This window comes from Mustelus asterias, unplaced genomic scaffold (assembly GCF_964213995.1).
Source record: "Mustelus asterias unplaced genomic scaffold, sMusAst1.hap1.1 HAP1_SCAFFOLD_2864, whole genome shotgun sequence".
Taxonomy (NCBI): domain Eukaryota; kingdom Metazoa; phylum Chordata; class Chondrichthyes; order Carcharhiniformes; family Triakidae; genus Mustelus; species Mustelus asterias.
This window is the reverse complement of record NW_027592809.1, coordinates 35,001-44,554: the sequence shown is the minus strand read 5'-3', so window position 1 is coordinate 44,554 and position 9,554 is coordinate 35,001. Positions and strand designations below refer to the sequence as shown.

Genomic DNA, 9,554 nt, shown 5'->3' with positions numbered 1-9,554 from the left:
CCTCCCCCTCCCTCCCCCTCCCTCCCCCTCCCCCTCCCTCCTCCTCCTCTCCCCTTCCCCCTCTCTCCGCTTCCCCCTCCCTCCCCTTCCCCCTCCCCCTCCCTCCCCCTCCCTCCCCCTCCACCTCCCTCCCCCTCCCTCCCCCTCCCTCCCCCTCCCTCCTCCTCCCCCTCCCTCCCCCTCCCCCTCCCTCCCCCTCCCCCTCCCTCCCCTCCCCCTCCCTCCCCCTCCCTCCCCTCCCCCTCCCCCTCCCTCCCTCTCTCCCCCTCCTCCCTCCTCCCCCTCCCTCCTCCCCCTCCCCCCTCCCCCTCTCTCTTCCCCCTCCCCCCTCCCTCCTACCCCTCCCCCCTCTCTCTTCCCCCTCCCCCCTCTCTCTTCCCCCTCCCTCCTACCCCTCCCCCCTCCCTCCCCCTCCCCCCTCCTCCCCCCTCCCTCCCCCCTCCTCCCCCCTCCCTCCTCCTCCTCCGCCCTCTCTCTCCCCAGTAGCCCGTTGCCCCGGACCTGTCCCCGGCAGGCAGGCCTGAGCGAGCAGGCCACGCCTCGGGCCTGTTCCCCCCAGTGGGACCTGATGTTCCTGAAGACGCACAAGGCTGGAAGCAGCACGGTGCTCAACATCCTGTTCCGCTACGGGGAGAAACACCGGCTGAAGTTCGCCTTCCCCTCCGGCAGCAATGACTTCCTCTACCCCTCGGCCTTCCAGCGGCGCGCCATCGCTGACTACACCTCGGGAGCCTGCTACAACATCATCGCAAACCACATGCGCTTCGACCAGGCCGAACTGCGCCAGCTGCTGCCCACCGAACGCCTCTACTTCACCATCCTGCGGCTGCCGTCCACCCTCTTCGAATCCAGCTTCCATTACTACGCTCCCACCATCCCACTGACCTGGCGCATCCCAGGGCCGCACAAGATGGCCGCCTTCCTCCGCGATCCCTGGGCCTACTACGGTCCCAGGGCCTACAACAGCCACTACCTCCGCAACCTGCAGTTCTTCGACCTGGGCTATGATAAGGATATGGATCCCTTGGACCCCGCCCTCAATGGCATCTTTAAGGTGAGGTCCAACCCCCCACAGGGTTGGGGGGTGGGGGCGGAATTGCTAAAACAGGGGTTGCTGGGTGCCGCGGGGTTGGGGAGAATCATAGACATGGATCGATGGGGCAAGCGGAGGCAATTCAATTCCAGCCACAGAGAGCTGGGCAGGAGGGTGAGCTGTGAGGAGGATACAGAGATGCTTTAGTGGGATTCGGTGGCACAGTGGGTTGGCGCTGCTGCCTCACAGCGCCAGGGACCCGGGTTCGATTCCCGGCTCGGGTCACTGTCTGTGCGGAGTCTGCACATTCTCCCCGAGTCTGCGTGGGTTTCCTCCGGGTGCTCCGGTTTCCTCCCACAGTCCAAAGATGTGCAGGTTAGGGTGGATTGGCCGTGCTAAATTCTCCCTCAGTGTACCCAAACAGGCGCTGGACTGTGGCAACTAGGGGATTTTCACAGTAGCTTCCTTGCAGTGTTAATGTCGGACGACTTGTGACAAAAATAAAACATAAAAAAACAACTTGTGTGAGTGGGAAAATGCCAAATAGATCCATAAGGACACAGGAGCAGAATGAGGCCATAGAACATAAAACATAGAACATAGAACAGTACAGCACAGAACAGGCCCTTCGGCCCACGATGTTGTGCCGAGCTTTATCTGAAACCAAGATCAAGCTATCCCACTCCCTACCATCCTGGTGTGCTCCATGTGCCTATCCAATAACCGCTTAAATGTTCCTAAAGTGTCTGACTCCACTATCACTGCAGGCAGTCCATTCCACACCCCAACCACTCTCTGCGTAAAGAACCTACCTCTGATATCCTTCCTGTATCTCCCACCACGAACCCTATAGTTATGCCCCCTTGTAATAGCTCCATCCACCCGAGGAAATGGTCTTTGAACGTTCACTCTATCTATCCCCTTCATCATTTTATAAACCTCTATTAAGTCTCCCCTCAGCCTCCTCCGCTCCAGAGAGAACAGCCCCAGCTCCCTCAACCTTTCCTCATAAGACCTACCCTCCAAACCAGGCAGCATCCTGGTAAATCTCCTCTGCACTCTTTCCAGCGCTTCCACATCCTTCTTATAGTGAGGTGACCAGAACTGCACACAATATTCCAAATGTGGTCTCACCAAGGTCCTGTACAGTTGCAGCATAACCCCACTCGGCCCATCGAGTCTGCTCCACCATTCAATCATGGCTGATATTTTTCTCATCCCCATTCTCCTGCCTTTTCCCCATAACCCCTGATCCCCTTATTAATCAAGAACCTGTCTGTCTCTGTCTTAAAGACACTCAATGACCCGGCCTCCTCTGTGACAAAGAGTTCCACAGATTCACCGCTCTCTGGCTGAAGAAATTCCTCCTCATCTCTGTTTTAAAGGGTCGTCCCTTTAGTCTGAGGCCATACCCTTGGATCCCAGTCTCTCCGACTCGTGCAAACATCCTCTCCACGTCCACTCTATCCAGGCCTCGCAGTATCCTGTAAGTTTCAATAAGATCCCCCCGCATCCTTCTAAACTCCATCGAGTACAGACCCAGAGTCCTCAACCGTTCCTCACACGACAAACCCTTCATTCATTTTTGATTTGATTTATTATTGTCACATGTATTGGGATACAGTGAAAAATATTGTTTCTTGCGCGCTATACAGACAAAGCATACCGTTCATAGAGTACAGAGGGGAGGAGGAAAGAACATAAGAACGAGGAGCAGGAGTCGGCCATCTGGCCCCTCGGGCCTGCTCCGCTATTCAATAAGATCATGGCTGATCTTTTTGGGGACTCAGCTCCACTTACCCGCCCGCTCACCATAACCCTTAATTCCTTTACTGTTCAAAAATTTATCTATCCTTGCCTCAAAAACATTCAATGAGGGAGCCTCAACTGCTTCACTGGGCAGGGAATTCCACAGATTCACAACCCTTTGTGTGAAGAAGTTCCTCCTCAACTCAGTCCTAAATCTGCTCCTCCTTATTTTGAGGCCATGCCCCCGAGTTCTAGTTTCACCCGCCAGTGGAAACAACTTCCCTGCTTCTATCTTATCTATATCCTTCATAATCTATAAGATTCTATAAGATCTCCCCTCATTCTTCTGAATTCCAATGAGTATAGCCCCAGTCTACTCAGTCTCTCCTCATAAGCCAACCCTCTCAACTCTGGAATCAACCTAGTGAATCTCCTCTGCACCCCCTCCAGTGCCAGGATATCCTTGTGGTGAACCATCGTTGGTTCCCACCAGGTAGTGCTGAGCCAGGGTCTGGCCAGTACTATGAGTCTGTATATATGTTACTGTTGGGGTTAGGGTTGGGCTGTTCTACTTGTTACTGTTGAGGTTAGGGTTGGGCTGTTCTACCTGTAATATAGTTATTGTGGTACATCCCAGTCGGGCTCCACCTCCTGGGAGAGGTATAAAGGTCACTTCTCTGTCTGGGACCCCTCAGTCTGGGATCGTGTATTATATGTGGTAGCTCTACTGTTGTAGTCAATAAAAGCCTTTATTTCCCCGAGTACCTCGAGCCTCGTGAGTTATATCGCGCATCAATTTTATTGACTACTAATTGAACTCTCGTCGTTGAAAAACAAACGACACAGAGAGCATGGAGCAAATGCTTAAACCCGAACGGCTTACGCTGGACCCACGTGCGGCGGGCGCCTCCAACACCTTCGACCACTGAACAAAGAACAAAGAACAATACAGCACAGGAACAGGCCCCTCGGCCCTCCAAGCCCGCGCCGCTCCCCGGTCCAGGATTGAATCCTGAATCCAGGATCCCCGCCCAATTTTCCAGCCTATCTACATCCTAATATCCTATCCACCGAGCTGTCCCCCACAGCTACGATGCTTTGTTCATTACAACCTATTAACTCACCCCCACCCCCCCATTCCAGACCATGTGATCTCCAGGGAGAGGCGAAAACCCAGAGTGAAAACCCCAGGGCCAATATGGGGGAAAAAAAATCTGGGAAATTCCTCTCCGACCCCCTGAGGCGATCGAAACGAGTCCAGGAGATCTCAATGGCCCCGATCGGAAAATGCTTCCCAACCCTAGTCATTTCCACTTCCACGAACACCATATGAATTCCCTGCCCCCGAGACAGGTTCCCAACTATCCGCAGTCTCGCTCTGTACTGGCACCAGCAAGATGATCATAGAATGAAGCCTTGAAACGAGAAACAAGGAACAATTAGCCCGCGCCGCTCCCCGGTCCAAACTAGACCACTCTTTTGTATCCCTCCATTCCCACTCCGTTCGTATAGCTGTCTAGATAAGTCTTAAACGTTCCCAGTGTGTCCGCCTCCACCACCTTGCCCGGCAACACATTCCAGGCCCCCACGACCCTCTGTGTGAAATATGTCCTTCTGATATCTGTGTTAAACCTCCCCCCCTTCACCTTGAACCTATGACCCCTCGTGAACGTCACCACCGACCCGGGGAAAAGCTTCCCACCGTTCACCCTATCTATGCCTTTCATAATTTTATACACCTCTGGTTGAAATGTTTTCAGGATTATCTTGAGGCCTTTATACCTCTCCCAGGAGGCGGAGCCCGACTGGGCTGTACCATAATAACTATATTACAGGTAGAACAGCCCAACCCTAACCCCAACAGTAACATGTAGAATAGCCCAACCCTAACCCCAACAGTAACGTATATACAGACTCATAGTACTGGCCAGACCCTGGCTCAGTACTACCTGGTGGGAAACCAACGATGGTTCACCACACCGGGTACCCAGAACATCAGCTGAGTTTCTGGATTAATAGTCCAGCGGTAATACCACTCGGCCATTGCCTCCCCTTAGCACAGCCAATCCACCTAACCTGCACATCTTTGGACACTAAGGGACAATTTAGCACGGCCAATCCACCTAACCTGCACATCTTTGGACACTAAGGGACAATTTAGCACGGCCAATCCACCTAACCTGCACATCTTTGGACACTAAGGGACAATTTAGCATGGCCAATCCACCTAACCTGCACATCTTTGGACACGAAGGGACAATTTAGCATGGCCAGTCCACCTAACCTGCACATCTTTGGACACTAAGGGACAATTTAGCATGGCCAATCCACCTAACCTGCACATCTTTGGACACTCAGGGACAATTTAGCATGGCCAATCCACCTAACCTGCACATCTTTGGACACTAAGGGACAATTTAGCATGGCCAATCCACCTAACCTGCACATCTTTGGACACTAAGGGACAATTTAGCATGGCCAATCCACCTAACCTACACATCTTTGGACACTAAGGGACAATTTAGCATGGCCAATCCACCTAACCTGCACATCTTTGGACACTAAGGGACAATTTAGCATGGCCAATCCACCTAACCTGCACATCTTTGGACACTCAGGGACAATTTAGCATGGCCAATCCACCTAACCTGCACATCTTTGGACACTAAGGGACAATTTAGCACGGCCAATCCACCTAACCTGCACATCTTTGGACACTAAGGGGCAATTTAGCACGGCCAATCCACCTAACCTGCACATCTTTGGACACTAAGGGACAATTTAGCACGGCCAATCCACCTAACCTGCACATCTTTGGACACTAAGGGACAATTTAGCATGGCCAATCCCCCTAACCTGCACATCTTTGGTAACTAAGGGACAATTTAGCATGGCCAATCCCCCTAACCTACACATCTTTGGACACTAAGGGACAATTTAGCATGGCCAATCCCCCTAACCTACACATCTTTGGACACTAAGGGACAATTTAGCATGGCCAATCCACATAACCTGCACATCTTTGGACACTAAGGGACAATTTAGCATGGCCAATCCCCCTAACCTGCACATCTTTGGTAACTAAGGGACAATTTAGCATGGCCAATCCCCCTAACCTACACATCTTTGGACACTAAGGGACAATTTAGCATGGCCAATCCCCCTAACCTACACATCTTTGGACACTAAGGGACAATTTAGCATGGCCAATCCACCTAACCTGCACATCTTTGGACACTAAGGGACAATTTAGCATGGCCAATCCCCCTAACCGGCACATCTTTGGAGTGCGGGAGGAAACCGGAGCACCCGGAGGAAACCCACGCAGACACGGGGAGAACATGCAAACTCTACACAGTCAGTCACCCAAGCTGGGAATCGAACCCGGGTCCCTGGCGCCGTGAGGCGCAGTACTAACCACTGTGCCACCGTGCCGCCCCGTTGAGCTAGGGTGTAGAGAAAGATGAGCTTAATATAAGATAGGTTGATTCAAAAGTCTGACAGCAGCAGGGAAGAAGCTGTTCGCGAGTCGGTTGGGACAGGGGAGTGTGCACCGAGACTTGGAGTCCTCGTGCATCAGTCGCTGAGAGTAAGCGCGCAGGTACAGCAGGCAGTAAAGAAGGTGAATGGTATGTTGGCCTTCATAGCGAGAGGATTTGAGTATCGGGATAGGGATGTTTTGCTGCAATTGTACAGGGCGTTGGTGAGGCCACACCTGGAGTATTGTGGGCAGTTTTGGTCTCCTTATCTGAGGAAGGATGTCCTTGCTATAGAGGGAGCGCAGCGAAGGTTTACCAGGCTGATTCCTGGGATGGCAGGTCTGTCATATGAGGAGAGACTAAGTGGGTTAGGATTATATTCACTGGAGTTTAGAAGAGTGAGAGGGGATCTCATAGAAACTTATAAAATTCTAACAGGGTTAGACAGGGTAGATTCAGAAAGAATGTTCCCGACGGTGGGGGGAGTCCAGAACTAGGGGTCAGAGTTTGAGGATAAGGGGGAAACCTTTCAGAACTGAGGTGAGGAGAAATTTCTTCACCCAGAGGGAGGTGAATGTGTGGAATTCACTCCCACAGAAAGTAGTTGAGGCCAAAACGTTGTGTGATTTCAGGAAGAAATTAGATATCGCTCTTGGGGCGAAAGGGATAAAGTTTTAAAGTTTATTTATTAGTGAGAAGTGATCTCCTCGAAACTCGAAACTTATAAAATTCTAACATCAATCAGGATGTCATGTTTATAAAGTTTTGGTTAGGCCGCACTTAGAGTATTGGGTTCAATTCTGGTCACCACATTGATCCCTGGGTTAGAGAGAGAGGAAAGCAGCCAAATGGTATGTTGGCCATCAGAGTGAGGCTTTGAGTTGAGGGATGTCCTGATGCAGTTGTACAGGGTGTGGTTACGGGGAGAAGGCGGGGCGGGGGGGGGTTGATGGGATGAGCCGTGCGGATCTGGGAGGGAGCCAGTATTGATCTGATGGGCTGAATGGCCCTCTTCTGCGCAGTAGTGAGTGTTGGATTGTGTCCTCCCCTGCAGGAGTTGGAGACGCAGTTCGCTCTGGTGATGTTGATGGAGTATTTTGATGAGTCGCTCGTTCTGCTGAAGGAGTTGCTTTGCTGGGAGATGGAGGACATTCTCTACTTCCGCCTGAATGGCCGGGCTGCCGGAGAGGTGGCCCCCCTGGACCCCCAGCTGGAGCACCTGGCCCTCCAGTGGAACCAGCTGGACACTCTCCTCTACGCCCACTTCAACCGCACCTTCTGGAGGCGGGTGGAACATTTCGGACGCACGCGCATGGCCTGGGAGGTAGCCGAGCTGCGCTGGCTGAACACCCGCATGGCGGAGGCCTGCATCGAGGGCGAGGGGCCGGTGGATGCCTCCCAGGTCCGCGACGCCACCTTCCGTCCCTGGCAGCCTGCCGGGCACCGCAGCATCGTGGGCTATAACCGCAAGCAGCAGGTGGAGGAGTCGCACCGGGTGCTGTGCGACACCATGCTGACCCCCGAGATCCAGTACATGGGCAACATGGGCGTCAGCCTGTGGAAGATGAGGCTCTGGGCCAGCCTGCGCGACCTGGTTAACTGGTAAGCGTGCGGGCCAGGGGTGGGCAAGGGTGGCGAGGGAGAGCCTGGATGTGTGAGCAGGCCTCCTGCCTGGAGGTATCAAGATGGAGCCTCCTCAGCCTTCCCTTCCCTCTCGAGCCCCTTACAACGCCAATAGTTGGCCTCTTTTCGAGGCCTGCATTCCCCTCTCAAGTCTGTTACCATTAGCAACTGATGTTTTGAGGCCTACATTCCCCTCTCAAGCCTGTTACCATTAGCAACTGGAGTTTTGAGGCTACATTCCCCTCTCAAGCCTGTTATCATCAGCATCTGGAGTTTTGAGGCCTACATCCCCCTCTCAAGCCTGTTACCATCAACATCTGGAGTTTTGAGGCCTGCATCCCCCTCTCAAGCCTGTTATCATTAGCAACTGGAGTTTGAGGCCTACATCCCCCTCTCAAGCCTGTTACCATTAGCAACTGGAGTTTTGAGGCCTACATCCCCACTCAAGCCTGTTACCATTAGCAACAGGGGTAGGCTCTTCTGCCTTCCCTTCCCTCTTGAGGCTGTGCCCCCACTCTCAGAACAATAGGAGGCCATTCAACTCCTCAACAGAGATGATCCTAAGGCTCAGATGCAGGAGGAGACCATTCGGACCTTCGAAGAGGCCCGTGTGTCCAATTTTCAACTCCATCCCTGTGTGTGTGAAAAACCTCTCCATCTCCATCTGGGATTGACTCAGCGACTGAGGGTCCATAGCTCCCTGGGGAACAGAGTTCCAAAAGTTCACAACCCTCTGAGCAAAGAGATTTCTCCTCATCCCCAACCAAAATGGCCACCCCACTTATCCCCCCCACCCCTGGGTCCAGATTCTGCAGGCGGGGTGGGGGGAGGGTGGTTTGGGATAGGAGGAGTGGGGTGGAGCCTCTCATCATTGACCCTCTCAAATCCTGTCTAAACTCTGGGGAATTATCTGGCTCCAGTCAACTCAATCTCTCCTCACGGAGTAACCTCCTCATAAATGGGGCCTCCTCCTGTTCCTGTGTAACAGGCTGGAGAAGGGGCTGAATGGGGCCTCCTCCTGTTCCTGTGTAACAGGCTGGAGAAGGGGCTGAATGGCCTCCTCCTGTTCCGATTACTGGGGGAGAGATGGGGAAAACTATTCTGGAATGTTCTATGAAGGGGATGAGATAACGACACGCTTTGGAACAATGTTTATTTCTGATGTGACATATGTAAAGAAACCCCCCAACTCACAATCATTAAACATGTGAAACTTTTTACATCGTGTCTAATTTTCGACTCAAGGTTGAAGTCCAGTCTTGGGGGGAGCCCCGTTTCCCCACTTACTGCGATTCGGGGTCATTCAGAGAACAATTGCTGCGTTGTGCACACGCCCTCTTGTGTTCATTTGTTGACATGCAAGCCCAACACAGACCAGCTGCTGGCGTCCCAGGCGAGTCGCAGTTCGTGAGGGAGTTGTTCCAATAGTGGTTCCCGGAGTGCATTTGCTGCGTATTACACACCCTGAGTCCCCAACCCCCAATAACGCACACCCAATTACTGCTGGTTCAAAGGTCAGAGGTCACCAGAGGTGAGAGAACACAAGTTCACATTTACCTCCCAGGAACCTTTAGTTCTGACAGTACGGCACTCCCTCAGCACTGACCCTCTGACAGTGCGGCACTCCCTCAGCACTGACCCTCTGACAGTGCGGCACTCCCTCAGCACTG

General features: G+C 52.9%; 1 protein-coding gene and 1 pseudogene across 1 annotated transcript in view; one reads left to right on the top strand and one right to left on the bottom strand.

Annotated features, from left to right (window-relative positions):
* The first annotated feature begins 514 nt into the window (after window positions 1-514).
* LOC144490091 (galactosylceramide sulfotransferase pseudogene) lies at window positions 515-7,867 on the top strand (annotated as a pseudogene).
* A 1,577-nt stretch (window positions 7,868-9,444) lies between these two features.
* Window positions 9,445-9,554, bottom strand: part of LOC144490093 (TBC1 domain family member 10A-like) — a 25,467-nt gene continuing 25,357 nt past the window's right edge. Inside the window, exon 7 of the mRNA XM_078207901.1 lies at window positions 9,445-9,554. This exon is cut by the window's right edge and continues 1,826 nt beyond it. The gene's annotated coding sequence lies outside the window, so the exon portion shown is untranslated.